This window comes from Ochlerotatus camptorhynchus, unplaced genomic scaffold (genome assembly GCF_037179485.1).
Source record: "Ochlerotatus camptorhynchus isolate MF236.1 unplaced genomic scaffold, CSIRO-AGI_Acam_v1.1 ptg000193l, whole genome shotgun sequence".
In the NCBI taxonomy this organism is placed as follows: Eukaryota; Metazoa; Arthropoda; class Insecta; order Diptera; family Culicidae; genus Ochlerotatus; species Ochlerotatus camptorhynchus.
In genome coordinates, this window is record NW_027040683.1 from 9,933,719 (window position 1) to 9,956,049 (window position 22,331).

Below are 22,331 nucleotides of genomic sequence, written 5' to 3' on the forward strand. Positions count from 1 at the left end.
ACCGTCACTGCTGGCAACAGTAGCTTCGTGTCTGCCCCATCGGTGAAGAGTAAAAAGAGATTGCAAACTATACTTTCTCTTTCCAAGCAAACGATATGCAACGGAATCATTTTTGTGCCGAGTTAACGTGCACGTTGTGAATATTCTCCCAATATAAAAGAACCTTGTAAAATCAATATCAAGCATGATATTTTGTTCCAATATCACACGTGATAGTGAGAGCGAATGAGAGCGGAAAAATATCATCGCCTACAGAACCCTTATAAAACCAAAATTCACTAAATGCGCGCGGTGCACTGATTCTCTGAAATCCACAAAGTTAAATAAGGGCTTTGATGTAATTTCCGTCCTACTAAGCACAGCCCGCACTTTACCTCTCTTTCTTGAACGGGTTTTAACAATAAATTAAATGTTTCTATCAAAGATGACTTCTAAATGTATTCCCCTTTCCATAAGTATCGTTAAATTTGATAAAGAGCCACACATTGTTCAGATATTGTTAAAAATCTAACACTGCTTCTTGATTCCAAATTCGTCCTACGAGTTTCAATTCCGTCCAAACGCATTAAAACGCCATTGGATTTTCTTCGTTCTACGGATGAAGGTAGAAAAAGCGAGTTCGCTAGGAGCGCTTCTTTTGTTCTGAGAACATTTAGTGTAAATATTCACACAATACGCTGTAATAGGCTTTGTGTTGTAGCTTGTGAACTAACGTATCGGTACAAACGTATTACTGATTTGTGCACGGTGAAATCATTGATTAAATTGATGTTTTCTGCTCGATAGAACGGAAATGGACGATTACGACGAAGCAGCGCTCTATTCTACAGTCAATCTCAAAATTTGCTAGTTTTTGTAATTGTAAAGCAGCGGAGAAGAAAAGAAACACATGAACACACACACAGGAATAACGAAAACGCAAAGTTTAGCCCCCGTATTCCATTTGTTCCCTGCTCTACTCTTTGTGTGGTTTTCTTCCACAAAGATAAGTTTGAAAAGAGTGCGAAGCAAATTGGAGAACCACACTCTCTTTGCCGAGTACTGTGCGATGCATGTGAAAAGTTCCTCTGCAAACACTCCGAGGCGATTTCCAACCCTGAAACCAATCATGAGCAATTTTGATGCTTCTTTAAAATAAAGCAAGTGGTTTAAGGATAATTTGTTTTCGAAAAATCAGTAATTGAATAAGCAAGAATACGGTCCAATTCAAACTTCCATTTCCTCACTATGATGCACTCATTTTTCTACCACGCTGTTTTGAAAACAAACAATTTACTAAGATGATTTTAAGTTCATTTTCAAGTTGCCGGACTTAGACAAGTATTGGCAATTTTAAGACCAATAAATGTTAAAGACATATGATAAAGAAACTTCTGTACTTCTGGGAACAACACGTTTTTCATGATCGTAGTCTGTAAAAAATCAAATTATTCTGGAACGAGGAAAATTTTCCATGGTGAAAAGATCACGGGCATTGAAAATGTTGCATGCGTCTAGGACTAAAAATCTCGATCTTGAAAAGACATTTTATGATTTCGGGATAAATTTTAGAGATTTTGGACCATTCATGTTTTAATACTGAGACTGGGAGATATCAAAGATAAACAAATTAAGAAAGTTGGTGCGGTCATGAGGGTTTTTTCTCTCAATATTTTGAATATTTAGCTCACAGTCCTTGAAACGTTCAAATGCTTCTGAAAGCAAAACATTTTATGATCTTGAACAAAGATTTTTTTTAATCTGGTCATGGAAATTTTTTGATTCCGGATTGCAAGTTTGGAAAAATATATACTATAATTCTTTTCTAAGAACTCATGATTCTGTGACATCATTTTTTTTTATGTTATAACAAATTTTAAAGCAACCGGGCTTCAAATATTTTGAGCTTGAACATTTTCTTACGCCATTTTTCGAAATCTTTGGCTTGGACAAGTTGTCGAAGTAAAAAGCTATGATATTGGAATCAAGGCGCAAGAAAACTTAAGATACATTAGAAAATATTATCAAATGAACTCTTAAGTTTAAAATCTCTATAGTAAAAAAATCAAATGTTTCTAAATATCAACGAAAATATTTAAGTATTTTCGAAAACTAATATAGAGGAAATGGATGTAATGTCGGCCTAAATGCCCCTAGTTTGGGCCCATACATAAATTCAGCATCGACTAAATTGTCAATAGCGACCAAAATATAAGTACCGTCCAAATGACGCGTTCATCTAGATATAATTGATAATTAGCAGATTTTTAGCGATGGGCCCAATCTTAGATCGATAGGCCAACATTAGAGCCATTTCCTCTAATTCGAACTATTATTTTTCTTTTAAATCCTGGGCACATACAATTAAGATTTCACGACAACAAAATATTGTAGAGATCTAGAGGATGGGAAATTATTTCGGACCAAGGACTTCGAAACACTTTCAAGATCCTGGAATTTGTAAAAAAAAACAAATGCATGTCTAAATAATAGCATACAGAAGCCTCATAATACCAAAATTGATACAAGGATTGTGCATTATAAAAATCTTCGTGATTTAGACAAAAATCAATATGAGACTGAGGAAATATTCTTAGATCCCAGGTTTCACCCAGAAATTATTTCAAGACTTTGGAACTTGAAGAAGTGTCAGGAATCGAACAATTTAAAGATTGTCTATAGAATTCTGTTGAGAATGCCGTGGATTATAAAGGAACTTAATTAAAATGAAACGCTGAGGATTCCTGAAAAATCCTGGGAAAATATATAAAGAAGCTCTGTGTACAATTCCAAGATAATTTGCAATCAAAATAGTCCTATGAAATTCTGAGGTGAATTCCAAGATGCATCTGGAAAAGAAAGGAAGTTCTGAATTGAATTCCTAGGTGATTCTAAAGAGACTTGTATTTGAATCGTGAGGAGCATACCTAAGAATTTCAAGGAGTGTTCAAAGAGATTTATAAATATAAATTGTTCTGAGGCTAATTTCGACAGAATTCTGAAGAAGATTCAGAAATAAACATCAAGGAAATTCAGAAAAAATAGCAGGAAGATCTTAAGATGGTTCGAAAAAAAGTGGAGCAGAATTTAAATTAAATTCTTAAGAAAATTACTGAAAATTCAGAAGGAAATTTCAAGGGATTTCTTAGGAGCTTTTTGAGTTAAAAATAAGAAATGTATAAAATTATAATAATAAATTATAATTTTCATCAATATTTCGAAATAAATAATAAATTAAGTCTGATTCAACATCCCTCATCCTTGTCAATAATTTTAATTTTGAAACTGACTGCTATTCTGAGCAGTTGGTGATCATCATTGCATGAAATATCCTGAGGATAATTCTCACATTTGGGAAAATCGATTTCAGTGCATATTTATTTCATTAATTATTTTGTACTGCAAATGTTGTCATCCTTTTCAACAACATGTGTATGCTGTTGACATTCCCAAAACATGTTTCACGACCTTCATTATTAATTTGAGCAATGTTGTGATAGCTCATCATAAATGTAGCTTTTGAGACTATTTTGAAAATGTTGAAAGCCATTTTTTCAACGATCGATGAAAAAGTTAAACTCCGTTTTTTCAAGTTGAACCCAAATTAAGACAAAACGGAATAAATCGGCATTACAACTCATCTACTTCTGGTTTACAATTCAGGCTAACTAACAGCTTTTAAATGCAGATCTCTAACATCACCAACGTGGGTTTCAAGAACTGTAAGAAATCGATTACCAATATATTATTTTAATTCACTCGGTAGGTCTTCTTCCAACTGCTTTTCCAACCCTAAAGAGTCGCAATCCAATATCTCTAATACTGGCCTATGGATATAAGACGGGGCCCATCGCTAAAAATCTGCTATTTATCAATTTTATCTAGATGAGCTCGTCATTGGGAAGGTACTTATGGATATTTTTGGTCACTATTGAAAATTTAATCGAATGCTGAATTTATGTATGGGCCCAAATTAGGGGCATTTAGGCCGACATTACATCCATTTCCCCTACATAATCAGTGTTGGAAAAATATAAAAAAAAAACAAATCTCACATATCGCAGCTCAGCATATCAAGCTAACAAAACTCATCAGCTGCAAATCTCACCAAACTGTGGTGAGATTGAATTTCATGATTTTTGCTTTACACCCGAACGCAACCGAAACTGCCATCAGTGAAGAGAAAAAGAGATAGCATTATTATACCATCTCTTTTTAAGAAAACGAGGTGCAACAGAATCATTTTTGCGTCGATTCAACTCTCAGTTTCAAAGGAGCTTGTTAAATCAATTCGAACATGATATGTTGCTCCAATGTCACGCGTGATATTGAGAGCGCACGAGAAAAATATCAATTTGCTAATGATTATGCCATCACTGTGGCTCCCCTCTCCAAATTTGAGGGGCACTGACTTAAGCCCACCATTGCCCTACTTTAAATACGGCACTGCTTGAACCCTTACGTGCTCTACAGTATACTTTATCAGAATCATCTTCAAGGATTGGTATTTCCAAATAAGTCCTCTAGTCTCCTCAATATCCATTCCTACCTGTCCTGAACCACATTTAAAGGTACCATCAGGGTGTCCATTCAAAAGATTTGCATTAATGGGATGATGATCTAGGGGAATTTACGTATTCTCGGCAACCTAAGCAGCGACCTTCTGTCTATAGCCTTTTTCTCTATGGAACGCACACATATGCAGTATTTATTTGTTTACAATCTTTCGCTGCCAGCTGCTCTAACAATTTCAGTCAAAAGAATTGTCAAAAACTGTTTTGAAACGCTTTTACAAAGCTCCAATCTTCTCTCGTGAGAGCGAGTATTGTCGGCAATCAGTTTTTCTTCGGCAACCGTTCCATTTGAACTGCATGTAAATCTGCTGTTCTATTATTGGCAACTCGAAATCATCTACAATTTGTAGTGCGTGTGTTTCATTTCAAGAAAACCTTGCTAGATTGCTTTTTCTCAGTGATAAAAATATAGTCAAATTGAAGCTGAAAGCATAAAGAATCGTTTGCATGCATTCAGCGAAGTGTTTTCGTAAGAAAATCCAGTGAAAATAGTGTTTCAATTTGAGTTGCCGAAAATAGTCTGTCATGCCGAAGCCGTAATTTCCCCTAGATCTCCAAAATTTCATGGAATCATAAATTCGTATAAAATAAAAGAATCTCGCAAAAATAAGCCTAAATGTTGGTTTGTTAAGTCGGAAAAATCATGTATTAATGGTACCTGAACAGGAGAAAGGCAGTATTATTTTCTTTTAATCTTCCAGGAGTTTAGATCTTAAAGATCTATAAGTCAAACAACATTTTGTGGGATACAAAAATGTGTTACCAACATATTTAACCTTTTCATTTTCATTATTGTCTTGGAGATATTTTACAGGTTAATCGAAATCTTGTCCGATTTTCACTTTTGAGCATTTTGAGTCTCCGTTCATTACATAATTTAAAATTATCAATTATGTTTAAAAATAACATTGTTCGATTATCAAAATCATCCTGGATATCTGTTCTTGAAGTTCTGCAGACTCAACAAGGCATACGATGATTCGACTTAATTCTTAATTTACCATTCTATGGTAAACCATCAGAAGGCCCCATAATATCATTGATTTTGATTATTTGGTTTTCCAAAATGCCTGAAGTTCAGATCGTTATTTTTTTAATATAGTCACTTTAAAACTCTTGGATCATTTGTCACTTAAATTTGAACTCATGATAATGATGATTACCCCTAGAAAGGTTTGAGCTGGATGAATTAAAGGGTGATACGGTCAAAATTTGGTCAATATCAACTTGACGTATTTCTTTCAATTTTGCATTTAAAAAACCTTAACACCCCTCATTTTGAAGGTGTGTGTGTGTAGAATGTTGCTCCTATTTTGATTTTGGAATTCACTCTTCAGTTGTGAAAATGCCGTCCAAGCAAGAAGAGCAGCGTATCAAAATTTTGCTCGCGCATCGCGAAAATCCGAGCTACTCGCACGCAAAGTTGGCAAAATCGCTAAAAGTTGCCAAATCAACAGTTACAAATGTAATTAAAGTGTTTGGGGAACGTTTGTCGACAGCCAGGAAGTCTGGATCGGGGGGAAATCGAAAACCGGAAGCCGCTGAGACGACAAAGAGAGTTGCCGGTAGTTTCAAGCGAAACCCTAACCTTTCTCTCCGAGATGCCGCAAATAAGCTGGGTGTATCGTCTACAACCGTGCATCGAGCCAAAAAACGAGCCGGACTATCGACTTACAAGAAGGTAGTGACTCCAAATCGCGATGATAAACAAAATACGACGGCCAAAGCGCGATCCCGGAGGCTGTACACGACGATGCTGACGAAGTTTGACTGCGTGGTAATGGACGACGAAACCTACGTCAAAGCCGACTACAAGCAGCTTCCGGGACAGGAGTTTTATACGGCAAAAGGAAGGGGAAAGGTAGCAGATGTTTTCAAGCACATGAAACTGTCAAAGTTCGCAAAGAAATATCTGGTTTGGCAAGCCATCTGTACCTGTGGCTTGAAAAGCAGCATTTTCATAGCTTCCGGGACTGTCAACCAAGAAATTTACGTGAAAGAGTGTTTGAATAAACGTCTGCTGCCTTTCCTGAAGAAACACGGTTGTTCCGTACTGTTTTGGCCGGATTTGGCATCTTGCCATTACGGTAAAAAGGCCATGGAGTGGTACGCCGCCAACAACGTGCAGGTGGTTCCCAAGGACAAGAACCCTCCCAACACGCCAGAGCTCCGCCCAATTGAGAAATACTGGGCTATTGTCAAGCGGAACCTAAAGAAGACCAAAAAAACTGCTAAGGGCGAGCAGCAGTTCAAGGCAAACTGGCTTTCTGCGGCGAAGAAGGTGGACAAGGTGGCTGTACAAAATCTGATGGCAGGGGTCAAGCGTAAGGCCCGGCAATTCGGATTTGGAAAAGCGGAAGCCTAACTGAATATTTTTCCTGAATTTTATACTAATTGAACTTGAAAAAGAAATTTAATTTGATTTTTTAAATAAACGATTTCACCGATTTACACGCGTTTTCCCTTGACCAAATTTTGACCGTATCACCCTTTATCTCTAAGATAATTAAGTACTTTGTCTTTGGCGCGACATGGGGTATGGTGAGGTATGGAGTCAGATCTTTATGTTTTACAGACTAACCTAGGTATTCTACGATGTCCTAAATAGCTGGTTAGCACAAAGTGCAGAAATTATTTTTAATTTATCTCTGGACCAATCATCTTAGCTCGTTGATTGTGTCCGGTGTCAAACATTTGCATGCCAAGCATGATGGTGCATGTAAGGAGTTTGAGATCGGACATTTATTTATTGGCATGAATCTGCTTTTTATATTCAAGTAGCTTCGTAACAAGATATGTCTTGCTCAGACTTTATACTAGATTTCTTCACTCGAAAAATTGCAGCAAAAGAATTCAAACATTTTTCTTCAAATGACACCAACAGAAATTCTAAAAAAATACTCTGCAAGCTATGTTAGTAGGAATAATGGTAAAATCACCGTTGCGCGAACAGATTGCGAGTTTTTGTAATTTTGGGAATTTTTGATACTTTAACATATTGTTTGTATATAATATAAAATTGATTAATTCCAAGTGACATTGCAAGTTTTATAAAGGTTTAAATGATTCTTCAAGACCAAATTATGGCCTACAAGACTATGATAAAAACAAAATTGTTACTTTTATGATCTTTCGCGGTGTGATTTGGGTTTTCCCGGATGTTTCCCGATTTTTTCCCGGCAACTCCAAATTCCCGGTTGGATGGACACCCTGTACCATTATCTTGATTATCTTCCCAATTCTCGTAAATCTCTTTCTAAACCTCTCCAGAATACACGGGAAGAAATCCGATTCCATTTTCATGAATTAAAAATCATGAAATGAAAAAACGTTCCATGCCATGAAATCATAACAATGATCGACAATTTTATGATGGAAATTCATGATTTCATAAAGCAGCGGAATCATGTCCGCTACAAGCGTTACACGTACCTGGCAAACCGTGTTCATAAAATGCACTATATAGGTAGCTCTTATACGGGAATCGTTACAGCGTTACGCAAAAATAGCTCATGGTATCATGAATATTATTCATGGTGTATTTTCATAACATGAATACACGCTATGTTCATGAAATCATGAGTATTTTTTCTCGTTTTGGTGATTGGATTTGCTCCCGTGTATACTTCCAAAATTGTACCGAAAAAACCACCTTCAAACTCCCCATAGAAATTTTAAAATGGTCTCAGAACTATTCTTACCTAGTAATTCACATGGACTAGATTTGTTCATAATGTTGAAATTCACTGATCCATTACTACTGGTACATGTCACGATGATAGCCAAAAGGGACCGTTACAATCGAAGTACATTGTTGCTTACACCCAAACATTCCAGACTAGTTTAAAAAATTCTTTACATACAGAAAATTGAACTCAGTGAGAGACACAACCCCCTAAATTGTGTAATCCAGCTTGCTATGAACGAAGCAAAAAAAAGTGCACGAAGTGGAAAGTTTTAGTTGATATTTACTCTTCCAATACTAAGTAGATCATAATTGAGTAACCAAATCCAAATAATGTACGCTTGCAAATCAGGTAGATAAAACGAAAACCAACATTTGACAAAAAATACACAAAGCTGCACTAAACCGCACTATTGTCTGAATAAATCACCCCAATTCCGAACCGTACTAATGGATTGCCTACATATAGCACATCCACGAATCGCACGATATCAAAGGATGACGTCGAAGGCTTTGAATCGATACCGGCCAATTATCGACCACGAATCAATTACAGTCAACGATATAATCGATTATTTGTGATGTTTATCGACATACCAATTTGATATTGATATTGGCATCGATTGATTAGTGTTTGGTTCATAACCAACCGATATGGTTGTCGATGCACACTGCATACCACCCTTACAGCCAAGCCAGCAGGGTCGCATCATGCTGAGTATAGCCAAAACTCGGCGAATCATCAATGGTGGTGCTTAAACGGACAGTCGACGAACCAGCAACGAAACAGCTTGCAAAGCAAAGAGCCGGATAGATAGATGGATGGATAGATAGATCGATGCATGGCGGACAGATAGTACATATTGCGAGACGACGTGCAGAGGAATTAAAGCGTACCCCACACGATAGAAGTGTCGTCGATATTTTCATCAATATGTTGCCGGCAGTAGTTTCTGGTGGAAAATCAATAGAGGGTCGCTTCTTGCTGAATTTGTTATTCTTGATGGACTATTCCAAGACAGGCAACTTTCCTGACTGAGGCCAATTGCTACTGTAGTCAAATAGAAGAGGAAAAGGAGCGGAAATACTGAAACACGAAATCAACTTTTGAGTATTGACCATATTTTTGTTCGTGTGGTAGGGGTGCTTAAGAGCTAGCCCAGGGTAGATTAACAAGCGCACTGCTGAGGTGGCTGATGAAATCCAGCCGGAAGATTGCACTAGAAGTTTCAGCTCGATTGGATTGGGAATTCAGGACAAACTTTTAGAAGCCGGCAGGTCAAAACCCGCTTTCATGGATGCCATGGTTGATGGATTCTTGCCAAATGTTAAATATATTGACTCACAATAGTTCTGAGAGTGTGTGAAGATCCCGGAAGACAGGTAGTCATATCGATGAGTTTAAATTCCGCATAAAGTACGCACGCTTCAACGAAAAATTGGGCCACTCGGCTGTTATCACACAGTTTGGCGACGGGGCATAATGCCGTCGTTGCCATCCAGTTTTTATTTGGCAGCTGCTTTATAGCTTTATTATGGGTCGCATGCCCTGCTATAAGAGATTTTTCACGAAAGTATCTACTTTCAGAATTGAGCCATAACATTTTACGACCTTTCAATAGAGCTTTCGATGATGATGATGTCTTGAGCAACCTTCGGAGATAGTTGAACAGCTCTCGAGCGTTGTTCGAAGAAGAAGAAAATATTAAACACGAAAGCATGACAGCTGCGCGCAGCAGCTCCGGTAATTGTCCGGTTAAACAATTGAGCACGATGACCGCCCGCCGCCCCAAATAAAGCGGTCGGTGTGAAATATGATCTCTCTACAGATAAACATCTTGTCAAAAGGATGCGACGACGAGGGGAGGAATGTATTGAGCCATAATACGGCTGGCAGCGCGATGCGAAGCTGACAACTCATGGGCTTCCCACGAGAAGATGATGCAGTGACGTAAGAGACAGTCAAATCTGTCAGTGGTACCCAATGTCATGCAGAACAGGTCTGGCAAAGTTGTTCTTATGCAACAAAGGGTGTGACGCCAAACTTGTTGTTGCATAAGAACATTGCCGGACCTGTTCTGTAGCACATTGAGTAGTACCTATCTACCGAATGAGAGCGGTAATTGTATTTATAGCACTGCGAATGGTCTACGTAGGTACGATGCGCGATGAGATCGTATCTCAAGTGAGTAAGACATGGTGAAAAGAAGTGAAAATACACACGACGGCACATTTATTCGAGCAAAGAACATGACACGCATCGAAAGAGTCGCCGTTTGAGCATTCGCGCGCGGTAAAGGGTTGAAACTTGTGGGGGGATTGTACTTTTTTTCTTTTGGATTTATGACTAAACCTTGATAAGAACGGCAGTGATATATTTTCGTTATCTTTCGAGTAGCCGGAAGAATCCAGTTTGTGGAAAATTTCCACTAAAACGGAATCCATAAAAAAAACTTGGTCGTGGAGGAATCTTATCTTATGTGAGGCAGAATCTAGCTTGACTAGTCCTTTTATTGTGTAACGAAAACGATAGCTGATAAACTCGGTGAAACTGGATGCAATTTTTCGAGTACCATAAAACAAGGTATACCTAAGTTATCTTTTTTTCGATGTTTCGTTCGCTAAATTGTATTGGTAAATAAATTTCGTGAAGCATTTTTGGCCTGCAGAAAATTATTCCCAAATAACCAGTTGCAGCAAGTAAGTCGGGACACTAGCGCCGCCTGGTAAGGCAATTCTCAACTTAACTGTCCACTATACAATAGGTATTTTAAATCTGAATAACTTTGCCAAAAACAGCAACCTTCTATCTAGTTGAGCTGTCAATTTAAAGCAAGTAATTAAAATTCTCCCGTACACTCCCGCTGCCTGGTGTGAGAATTCCGAACTGATTATCTGAACAATTTTACAAGACGGCGACCTTCAATCTAGTCGAGATGTTGACTTAAGCAAGCCATTTAAATTTCCACTGTGTCGCCCATCATACGATATATCTAGTCTTATAGATCAACTTTACTAAAAACAGCAAAACTTCTAGCTGTCGATTAAAAAACAAACAATAATATTTCAAATTGCACACTAACGTCTCCTAGTGAGTGAATTCTGAACTGAGCTGTCCACCATCTAATAGGTCTAATAGGTCATCTAAACAACTTTGCTGAAGACCGCAAACTTCTATCTAGTCGAGGTAGCAAGTTAAAGCAAACATTTAGCGCCACTACTGTGTTTCATGAATCATAACGAATATACATTTTATCAACGGGAATGCATACCTCGTCTAATTTATCATAATATAATGAACGTACAATTAGACGAGTTCGTGTTTTACCCGACAATACATGTATTCGTTATAAGTAAGTAAACACAGTAGTTAATTTTTAAGCATGATGTACGCTATCCAATAAGTTTTATTCACTTGAACAAATTTTCCAAAGACATAAACCTTTCATCTAGTCAAGATGTCAAGTTAAGCAAGTAATTTTATAACAAATGGAACATTAGTGCCAACTGGCAGGCGAAATCTGATCTGAGCTGATCACCATCCAAAAGGCCATCCTAGGCAATAAGCAGTCGTATAATAATGCACATGATTAATCGTAAAGTACTACTAATGAAGTCAACATCGCATGTAATAATGGAATTAATCGCATTTCACCGTAAAATTGAAAATTTATGACTTACATACGATGAGTCATTTTTGAATCGTACGACATTACAACAAATTAAATCGTATTAGGATCGTATTAATTTACTTCGAAATCGACCGGTAGGAACTTACAATCACACACTTAGAAATCAAGGGAAACATGTCGGAAGGGTCTAACTCGAAACGTAAACAATGACTTGGACCGTCGGTTTTTTACGAATGACAACACATCCACTCAAACTAACTAAATCACAGTTGAAGATGCTAATTTCAAATAACTGACTTAAGTGGTAATTTTTTATACGATAGATGAGAAGATGAAAGTATAGAATTGATAGTTCCGTTAGAGTACGGTAGAGTGATAATTGTATATAGAAAGTAGAAAGCGAGCAAGGACAACTTTAGGAAGGTAACTACAAATCGGTTTGATCATCTCTCTTCACCAAACTCCCCCGTTGGAGAGGGATCGTGAGGGTTATTCCAACCCAAATGTCACTCTCAGAGGACCTAAATTTACATGATTTTTGAGAAAAATCGAGGAATTTTTGCTCATCCCTTGAGTAACCTTAATTTTTGCAATTTTGAGTCGAATTCGACTCAACTTTAAATTGCTCTCATCGGCCGTGTGCTTGGATACGATGAAACTCAAGAAAAGTTTTACTCAGTCTACAAAGTATAGGTCTACAAAACGTACAGGTACACTTTTTTGTACAACCTTGCCTTCGACTTGTCTCTCTCTGTTCTCTCGATAGTCCTAGCATGCAAGCACGTGATTGGTTGGTTACTGCCAAAAAGTTAGTATAAATGATAAACTACTATAATATGTATACCAAACGAATCTTACATCAAATCTGAATCAAATGGTGTGATAAGACTAAAAATCCAATAATTAATGGCCAACTTAAATGCGTTGAAAACCTAACACTATTTCGTCACATTTTTTATTTTAATTTGTGCTCTAGTATATTCCACAAAGACGTAGTCCTACGTCAAAATCTAGTGCACTATGCTTTCAAGATAGTTCTGAGGACTTTTAGATTTCATGTGAAGCCTGAGATAGTTTTCAGTAGAATTTAAGAAAACCCTGAATTGAATGCGAAGTAAATTGTAATGAAAACTCACAGGAATTGCTGAGGAGCAGAACGGCTGTGAACTACAAAGGAAAATTTCAAGGGCATTTTGAGGATAACCTCATGAAGTTTGTGGAAGAAAACGAATCCGGAGCATAGGTCCTTCGAATTTTTTGGAGAATTCTTAGAGGAGGAGAGGGATGCTAAAAGGAGGATCACAATTAAATCTGGGAATAACTCCAGGAGATCTGCAAAGAAAAGAATTCCAGAAGAGTTTGCCAAACCAATTATGAAGAGAATTCTACGGAATTTTATTTACAGGAGAAATGCATATGAATTCTTATGAGACTTTCATTGAGAGTATGCCAACGAAAGAAATTCTGAAAATCTTTGCAAAGAGTTGCTTACTGAGGAATTCTCCGTCAAGTTAATTCAAAGAATATTTAATTCGGAGGGTAGTCCAACGAAATTTTAAGGAATATTTAAATGGACATGCGAAAAGTATTCTAAGCATATTCTGGTGATATGTTTTATAGAATTCAGAGAGGAGTTCCAAGTGAATTTCTAGAATGATTCCATGAAAGTTTCGGGAGAACACAAAGCGAATGCTAATGAGAACTCCAAGTGAATTTTCATGAGAAATCTCCGTTGAATATGGAACGTAATATTCGGAGGTCTTCAGAACTACTTGAACCTGCCTTGAAGTTCTTTTGCAGTTTGAGAAACTAGCCTGATAATCACAATAATAAAATTTATAAACTTCCCTGAACTTTTCCTCAATTTTCCTAACGATTCATGGATCTTTTCTCAAGTTGTAACAATTGGCAGAAATTCTCTAAACTTCTTTAAAATTTCTTTCAAACTTCTCTAATGTTTTTGAAGTTCTCATGAAGCTTGTTGTACTGCCCTGAATTTAATTGAACTGTCCTAAAAATGTTCAAGCTTCCGTGAACTTCTGAACTTAAGACCTCAATAATTTTCTTAACATCTCTGAAGTTCTCTGAAAACCTTGGAACTTCTTAAAATTTCCCGCTGATTTTCTGAAACTCCCCCATAGATTCCCCTATTTTTAGATCAAACTAAACTTCTTCGAAATGCTTCCACATTTTGCTAATCTTCATGAAAATTTTTGGAGATCTCGGATATTCCCTTAAGTTCCATAGACTTCTATGATGTCTCGAAATGCTTCTATGCACTTTTGTGATGTTTTCAAAGTTTGCCTGAAATTTTTGGAACTTTTTAAGCTGCCGCAATGTTCTTGGAATCAAAACGAAATCATTAATATAGTTCTATGATTTTCACTGATGTTCTTATGATGTTTCTGAAGTTCATGCAACTGCTCTTAAATTATCGACACTAATTGGATAGCTTCTTCCATAGTCTAGACTTTCCTGATGTTATTAAAACTTCCCAAAAGAATTTCCTTCAAGTTCTCTAGACTGCCCTGAATTGCTCGGTTGCTTTTTATAAGAATTACCTTGAAGTTTCCAAAATTTTCTTTAAGTTTTATAAGCTTTTAAAGGCTCGCAGAGCTTTACCTTAAATCACTAATTTTTCCAGAACTTAACTGAACATTATCTATATATAATGTTATATATATATAATTCCCTGACGCGTCTGATATATATTATAATTCCCTGACGCGTCTGAAGTTTTTAGATCAATAAGTCTAATTTTCGGAATATCGCATAATTTCACGGAACTTCTTGTTAATCGCTGCAAATTTCCTTAAGCTAATGGGATTATTCGGAAGTTATCTGATCGTCCTCGGAACTTCGCTAAATATTGTGAAACTATCTAAAAATATCTCAATTTCTTAAAAGTTCTCTGGAATTCTCGTAACCACCTTCAAAACTTTCCAGAAATTCTCTGGACTTCGGTTAAGTTCCTGAAATATTTCTTAAGTTTTCATAAATTCTCTGAAGGTTTCTGTACTTCCCTGAAATTCTAGGAACACCTTAAGGGTTATCGTTTTTTTTTCAGAACATGATAGAACTATACTGAATTTTTCCAAACTCACACTTATAGATCTTTAAACTGCTCCAAAAGTTTGGACTAAAGTTACGGGAACTGCCCTTAAGATCTCTGAAATTCCCAAAAGATCACTAGATCTAGCTTTTCTGAGTTGCTTAGAACTTCTTAAAAGTTTCCAATATTTTCCTATTCTCTATATTTCTGAAGTTCTCTTGACTCCGGTGAAGTTATCTGAAATTCTAGGAACTTCTTAAAAGTTCCTGCAGTTATAGAACCGCCTTGAGGTTCTTACAACTTCCAGTATGATCCCCATATTTTCAGGATGTTAACTTCCCTTATGTTCCCGTAATTTGCTTGTTGAAGCTTCGCAGCATTTCCTTTCATTCCTCAGAACTTCTGCACAGTTCTTACAATTGTTGCGAAGCTAATGGGACTTCACTGAAGATCACTAATCTTTCATAATGTTAATTACAAACTTGAAATAAATCATATGATTTTTATACCTTAATTCTGGCATTTTGAAAATTTTCAATATCTTGAACTTGTACATGGAATACGAAACTTCAAGACATTGAATATTTTGAGATTTTAGGTTTACTCAAATTAAGTAAGTGTTAAACTTCAACATTAGAAAAAAGCTGTTTCTTGAAACCTTATTGACATGTCTTAAAAACGTTTGCGAAAGTTTTGCAAAAAGGTGAAATAACGTGTCTATGGTTACTTGGGAAGTCACTAAATAGTGATTCCCTACCAGCCCTGAAGTATTAATCGGGTGAGAATTTTTTTCGACTTTCCTGGGCATGGATATTGGCTTATTTCTTTGTAAAAAAAAGAGCTTTCGACCAATTAAATTCTTCTTCTTCTTATTTTTCATTTTCTTTATTCACTAACGAGATTTTCAGCCGGAGTCTGGTTCATCTTCGAACCAATTACATCCGTTTTTTTCCATGACGGAATTAAAAGCAAGCGTTTTTTTGTGCAAAATGGATAAACTCCAAAATCTTGTGGCAAAAAATTGCCTACGATAATTGCCATCAAATTGCATGACACAATGTCCATTTCTACGTCAGATAATGGGAGATTTCATAACATAACAATCACATGCCACCATAGTCCATTTCATCCCTGCCAACAGTTTTATCGGTCATTGCATCCACTTTTGCTCTGCCGAGTCGTTGGTACCTCTCGTTGACGCTTCTTTTCACCGACCGGGGCACAATCCATCACCACAATTTGAGATCGACCGCTTTATGATGGTTGGCCATCCGACCGACACACGTATGTCAACAAGCAATAAAAACAAAGAGCATTTATCGCACTCTGGCTGGCTGTGCCCTGGCTGGTGCAACTCGAGACTCCTGTTTCGTTTGATCGTTTGGTTCATTCGCCCGTCCAATTCTGCCCATTGTATGTGTGTGTGTGTGTGTGTCTGTGTTCACTTTGCAATCGACTCCGTTCAAATCCATCGAAGAAGAAGTTGAAGTAGTATATATGTGTACATTTGCGGACCATTTGAAGAAACCGAGTCGAATCGTGTCTAATGAGTGTCTCCACAATTTACTTCTTTCACTTTGCGAATCTATTTTTAGACCCAGGCAGCCAATTCAATGGAACGCGAGGCAGCTCCAACGAGCAGGTCTACCTAGGTGGCTCGCATAGACCCCCACATTCAGACAACAGGAAATCGTTGTGATTGATCTTCCGCGAACGTTGGCGGTTGGTGGGTGAACTCCGTTTCAAATCGAACGCAACTAGCGAGTAGCCACGCGAAACACGGACAGCTAAATTCCAACGCAAGAAGAGTGGAGATCTTGAAATTGGCGGAGGTCGAACACCGGCGGCGGTGGCGGTGGCAGTGCACGACGTGACAAGACTGAGCCAACACGTGCGATGCACATGGTAAACCGACCGGCTAATACCGGCCGGACGACGGCGACTTCCTGCACCACCATCGCTGCTGATTCCGCTGACGTTCTAAGGATTCCAATTAGTGAGGTGAGAAAATCTTAGCTTTGATAGATGGCAACAGTTACTGACTCCGTCAGAGGTGGCTGTCACTATGAAAACGTATAGGGGGAAAATGTCGTGACATTTTTCCCCCCATACAATTTTTATGCCATTTACCAGCTCTGCTCCGTACTGAATTATGAAGCATGACGAGATCGAGATCGCTATTGCTTACAAACCCCATGGAATTTCATCAGCCCAAAAATTTCTCGATCTCAACACCAACACACTAGCGCTTGCGGGGCGCGCTAGTTTGAGTGAGCTATCGACTCACCGAGTAGCAGTGGACAATTTGGAACTTGTTTCGACTTGTTTTGTACTTGGGGCAAAAAAAAAATCGTTAAAAGCTTGTAGAACTTGTCCTGATTAATCTCTCCATAGACGGGACAGGAGGACAAGGTTTGCGCAATTTGGCACCAGCTTACAAGGTTAGTCGTGTCACCTGTCTCCGCATATATAATAGGTAACCAGTTGAAAAACAACAACACAGGTAGGCAGAAAATGCCCATCGATTGAATCATTCTATATAAAGCGGATAAGCTACCGTTACTCATCAAATTTCGATTCATCGGGCGGTCAGTGGGTGGCAGCGACGCGGCTCTTCGGTTTACGTCATTCAGGCAAATTTCCCCTACTCATTTATTTACATCGTTCTGCTGTTTTCCTTCGTCTTCATCTACTGCACATGTACATTTGTATACGTGCACAGGAAGGTTGGCGCAAAACAAAACCAAAGCAATTAAAGCACAAACGACCGAAAGTGGTGAGTTACCGTCACAGAGAGCCGATCGACAGAGCGTGTCGTCATGAAATAAACCGCACAAAACCGCACTATGGGGGCACAGACAATTGGATCGACACGCATCCGAAGTGACGACGGATGGGCGTGAACGAAAGGAATATCGTCGATAATCACTTTCGCTTATCACCAGCAGCAGCGACTTGCACCGTACTCTAAGGTCGGGTCCTCTTTCGTTGTAGTGGTACGACGTACCCCAGGAAGATCGCGGCGGTGTACCAAAATTTTCCATTGACATTTAATCGACAAGCCGGTCGGACGGCCGGGCGTCGTTCATCGGGAATGGATTATTTTATTTCGTTTTCTTCTCTGTCCCGTGGCTTCGAATGGTTTTATAGTTCGTAAGCGATCGGGCGTCCCGCATGTGTGCACTTTGGATGAACTGTGGGATGGCTAAGTTTTAACTGGGCAAAATTCAGAAAGCATGTTTTCAAATCAACCAGCCATTTTGTATTATGTTGAAGTTTGATTTTATGGTTTGGATTTATTCTGATTAAAATTTAGTATTAAAAGTGAATCAATTAGGTAAATGATAAATTCTGATACCCCGAAATAGGGTGCTGAATCATTATTCAACATCACATTGGCATACCCTTATACAATTCTTAACAAAATATAAGATCCAGTTATGCTCTCAGAGCATCTTACGTTCCACAATCTAGGAAATTGTTCAATGCCCGGAATATTGGTGTGAGAACTCACATTTTATAAGTAAGTCCTGAAACTAAAAAAAAACTCCTAATCTTAAAGATTTTTCTTAATACAGAATCAAGAGAACTTTTCTAAGCATGAGATATTAAACTTCTTAGTCCCGCAATTTTGTTTTCCTTCTGAGATCTCGATAAACTTTCTGTGTTTGAGTCACTTAATACTGGATTTTTTTTATTGTCTAAAAAATCTTCTTAGAAACAAATCAAAATTTCATTCCGGAGTTCCTCTTAAGCAATGCCTACAAGTAGAGATGAACCAGCCTAAGGCTGAAAGTCTCGTTAATAAAGGAAAAAAACGCCTTACAATTGATTCGATAATACTCTAGAAATGCTCTATAGAACGCTCTTTGATTCACCCTGCAATTCCCAATAAATTCTGAACAATTCTCTCCAAAGAATTCTCCTGAAAATATCTCTCCTCAGTTTGCACAAAGTATTGTTCTAAAATTCCCATGGAATAATCTTCGCAATTCCCTCTATATTCTACTCTGAATTATCTGAGTGGTTCCATGAATTCCTTTAAATTGTCCTCAGAATTTCCCTAGGGACTTTTTTTTTAGTTCTCTAAAGATGATTACATGAACAAAATTGAAACTTTCCATATTATTCCTTTGAAATTTAGCTCAAAACTTCATTGGAAATTTCATTGAAACTCTCATCAAAACTTCTTAGAAATACTCCCAAGAGTGCTTTTAGAAGTAACCCCATAATTTTCATTGAATTCTTTTCAGAATTCCCTTTGTATTATCCTTCTTTACTTGGAATTCTTCCTCTGTTCGGAAACATAAAACCGTCGCAGTACATCGATCCATGTAGTATATCCCATGTCCTTAGTTTAGTGCATGTCGTATTATTTCATCATTATTGAGAAATGATGAAGCATTCAGTTTTGATACAGTTGTCATTTTTGCTTTCATCGTAAGGAATCGATTCTAATTGAAAGCCCCCGCTATTTATACCCTTCCGAGTGTTGGAACACCCTCCAAAGGCGCGCCCCTTTGTCAGCCAAAATTGGATTCCTTAACAACCATGAGATGCATCAGAACCCTAGTCTTAACCACTTCAAACTAGGGAACAACGGATAAACGATTAGGAATCACATAGATGAAGACTAATCAATTCATTTGTTCCTTGTTACAAGATCATCATCGGTCCAGGCAACCCGAGGACTTATCACTATTAACAAGGCATACAAAGTAACTAGGAATCGGTGGTGGATCTTACATCCCGCAACGTACCACGAAAATGTGAGCTACCCACGTTACGGGGCAATGGAATTCTACTTACAAATATCTTGGAATTCTCCTTAGAATCAACTTCCAATCCTCCTTACAATTTTTTTAGAAAAGTCTCCTCAAAATTACTTTACAATTTTAGTCAGTACTCTATATAAATTCACTTTTTAATTTCCTTGAAATGTTCCACAGAATTTTCATGACAATTTACTTTGAATCCTACTCAGGATTCCCGTGGAATTCTACTAAGAACTGCCTTGGAATCCTCCTTACGTTTTACCTGGAGTCTGGAGTTCCTCAGAACTAATTTGAAAGGAACACTCAGATTTAAATTTCCTGAAAATTCATCCATTGATATTTTCCTATGAATTTTCTTGAAATTATTCTTAGAGATCCTTGGGAGTTTTCATCAAATTTATTGATTAAAGTTCATAAAATTGAAACTTTTGTAAAGTACTTAATTTATATGTGATCTGGGATCTTGGAATTTATTGTATGTCCGTAGTCTTGGATATTTATTTTCGTTCCAGATTCTTAAAAATTTCTCCATGTTTAATTTCATTACGTTCAAGATTTAAAGAAATAGTCGTAAGTTTGAAATCTGTAGAAATTATTCATGTTCCAGAACCTTAAAAAACAATTTGTGTTGTTACTGGAGATAAATCCACTCCAGAATTATTATGTTTAAAGAGTAAAAGTAATTAACGAGGAAGATAAAGTTGGTTGTACAGTAATGATCCAATTTGCGTTAAAAACACGTTCTAAGAAAACCATGCGCATTTTCAGAGATCTTATTACCCCTCTAAACATCCATCTTAAAAATGAATGAGAATGATTTGGAATTACGGTTATGTGAAATTATTGAAAGATAACAGACTGACCGCTTCGTGTTTCACCCAAATCTTATCGTTACCGCTTATCAATGTCAAGAAACGTCATAAAAATTTCAAATTCGACCATTAAATCCCTCCCTAATCCCGCAGTGCACACACCCACTGTGTGCACGACGCTGTGCATTTTCCAACGTTCCTCTCTGCACCTATCCTGCTGCACGCACCCCAAACCGGTTCCCCACGCACTCCGAAAAACTAAAGACGCACTCTGCTCTCACTCTATCTCTCTCTCTCTTCCTCTGTGTGCATCGTCGAAGGGCTTGAAGGTTTCAAAGAAGATTGGCGCGCATCATGGTTCCCGGACGGACTGAAGAACACGGCCAACGACGACTACGTGTTGCGTACGTGCTCGAACGCATTCGGGGTGATGATAGCCACATGCATCCTACACGGTGACTACTGTGGCTGCTGCAGCAACAGACGACGACGGTTCGTGTCCAAAAATATACTTTTCCGTACTTTGACCGTTTGCTGAGCGCCGAGTCAACGACGACGATCCAATTTAGGTGACGGTGACGGCGACGATGGGATTCCTCGATGAACACAGAATTCAAAACTGAAACTATGTCGACGCCTCGTGTGCGGATGACACAACTTGCACTTCGCTTTCGCTTTCGCCTTGTGGATTGCTCAAATGCCGCTGCTCTGTCAACAATTATTGCTCTAAATATTGCACACACATACACACACCCTTAACGAGCCCAAAATATGCAATCAATAAACACTAAACAACAATTTTTGGCATCTGACGTTTCTTCTACTTTTGCCACTTTTTCTTCTTTTTCTTTTATCAAATCGGATAACGATTTCCTCTCCACCTTTTTTTTTTATTATTCTGCGGGAAACGACTATGTGGCGCAGCGCCACAACTTCGTGGGGTAAAATGTGAATAATGACGACGACTAAGCGCTCAAGTCGACTTCGTCGTCACACTGCAGTAGCAGGAATTTGGCTCTCACTCGAGCAGAAGAAGCAGGAAAAAGGCACGAAGCGAAACTCACTTAATTTTTCGCTTATTTCGACGGCCGACTTGACTGATTTCTTCTTTCTCGGAGGGGGCGCGTGTAGAACACACCAACGAGCAGCACCCCGGCGCCGTAAACTCTTCGAAACACGAAATTGACTCGCACTTCTGTGTACTAGTGCAATTTTTTTCACCTCTAAAGCAACAACAATAATAAAAGTAGCACCAACAACGATCAACAATAAGTAACAACAAGAAGAAGAAGAAGAAGATGAAACACACCTCTCTTCGATGGTAAAACAAAGTTAACAAGACAAAATAATTCGCGAATTTTCGTTCGGTACTTTAGGAGACGACGGGTTTGCGGGGAATTTACACCACACGATGAAGCGCGCACGACGACGGACCGCGTACTTCCACTTCTTCGCGTGTCTGCGTTGATACTGAAACGGACAAAGCGCGAGGAGCAGCAATGTGTGGTGGTTTTTTTTTCGCTCGCTCGCTTGCCACGATGATGGACTCCGGGCGACCGCGACCGACGATGATGGGTCCATATAGTAGCACTACTAGCACCAGACAACACACTCAGCGGAGGAAGGATTGTGTCGTCCCGTTGTAGTGGTTGTGCTCGGGCATTGAGGGTGAGAGTGTGGAACTTGAGCAGCATGGTTGGTGTACCACTAGCTTACATAGTTTTTAGTTAAGAGCATGGCGCTCGTACATCAAAAGTCACATGCTGGATTTCTTAGAATTTGCGATTCGCTCTTTCACCGCGCGAAATTACATACTACATAT

General features: G+C 38.2%; 1 protein-coding gene across 2 annotated transcripts in view; it reads right to left on the reverse strand.

Annotated features, from left to right (window-relative positions):
• Positions 1–22,005, reverse strand: part of sgg (shaggy) — a 138,346-nt gene extending 116,341 nt beyond the window's left edge. Inside the window, exon 1 of one of the 2 annotated variants that reach the window (XM_065223597.1) lies at positions 21,032–22,005. The gene's annotated coding sequence lies outside the window, so the exon portion shown is untranslated. The remainder of the gene's footprint in view (positions 1–21,031) is intronic. The other variant, XM_065223599.1, reaches the window with a different exon arrangement.
• Positions 22,006–22,331: the final 326 nt, after the last annotated feature.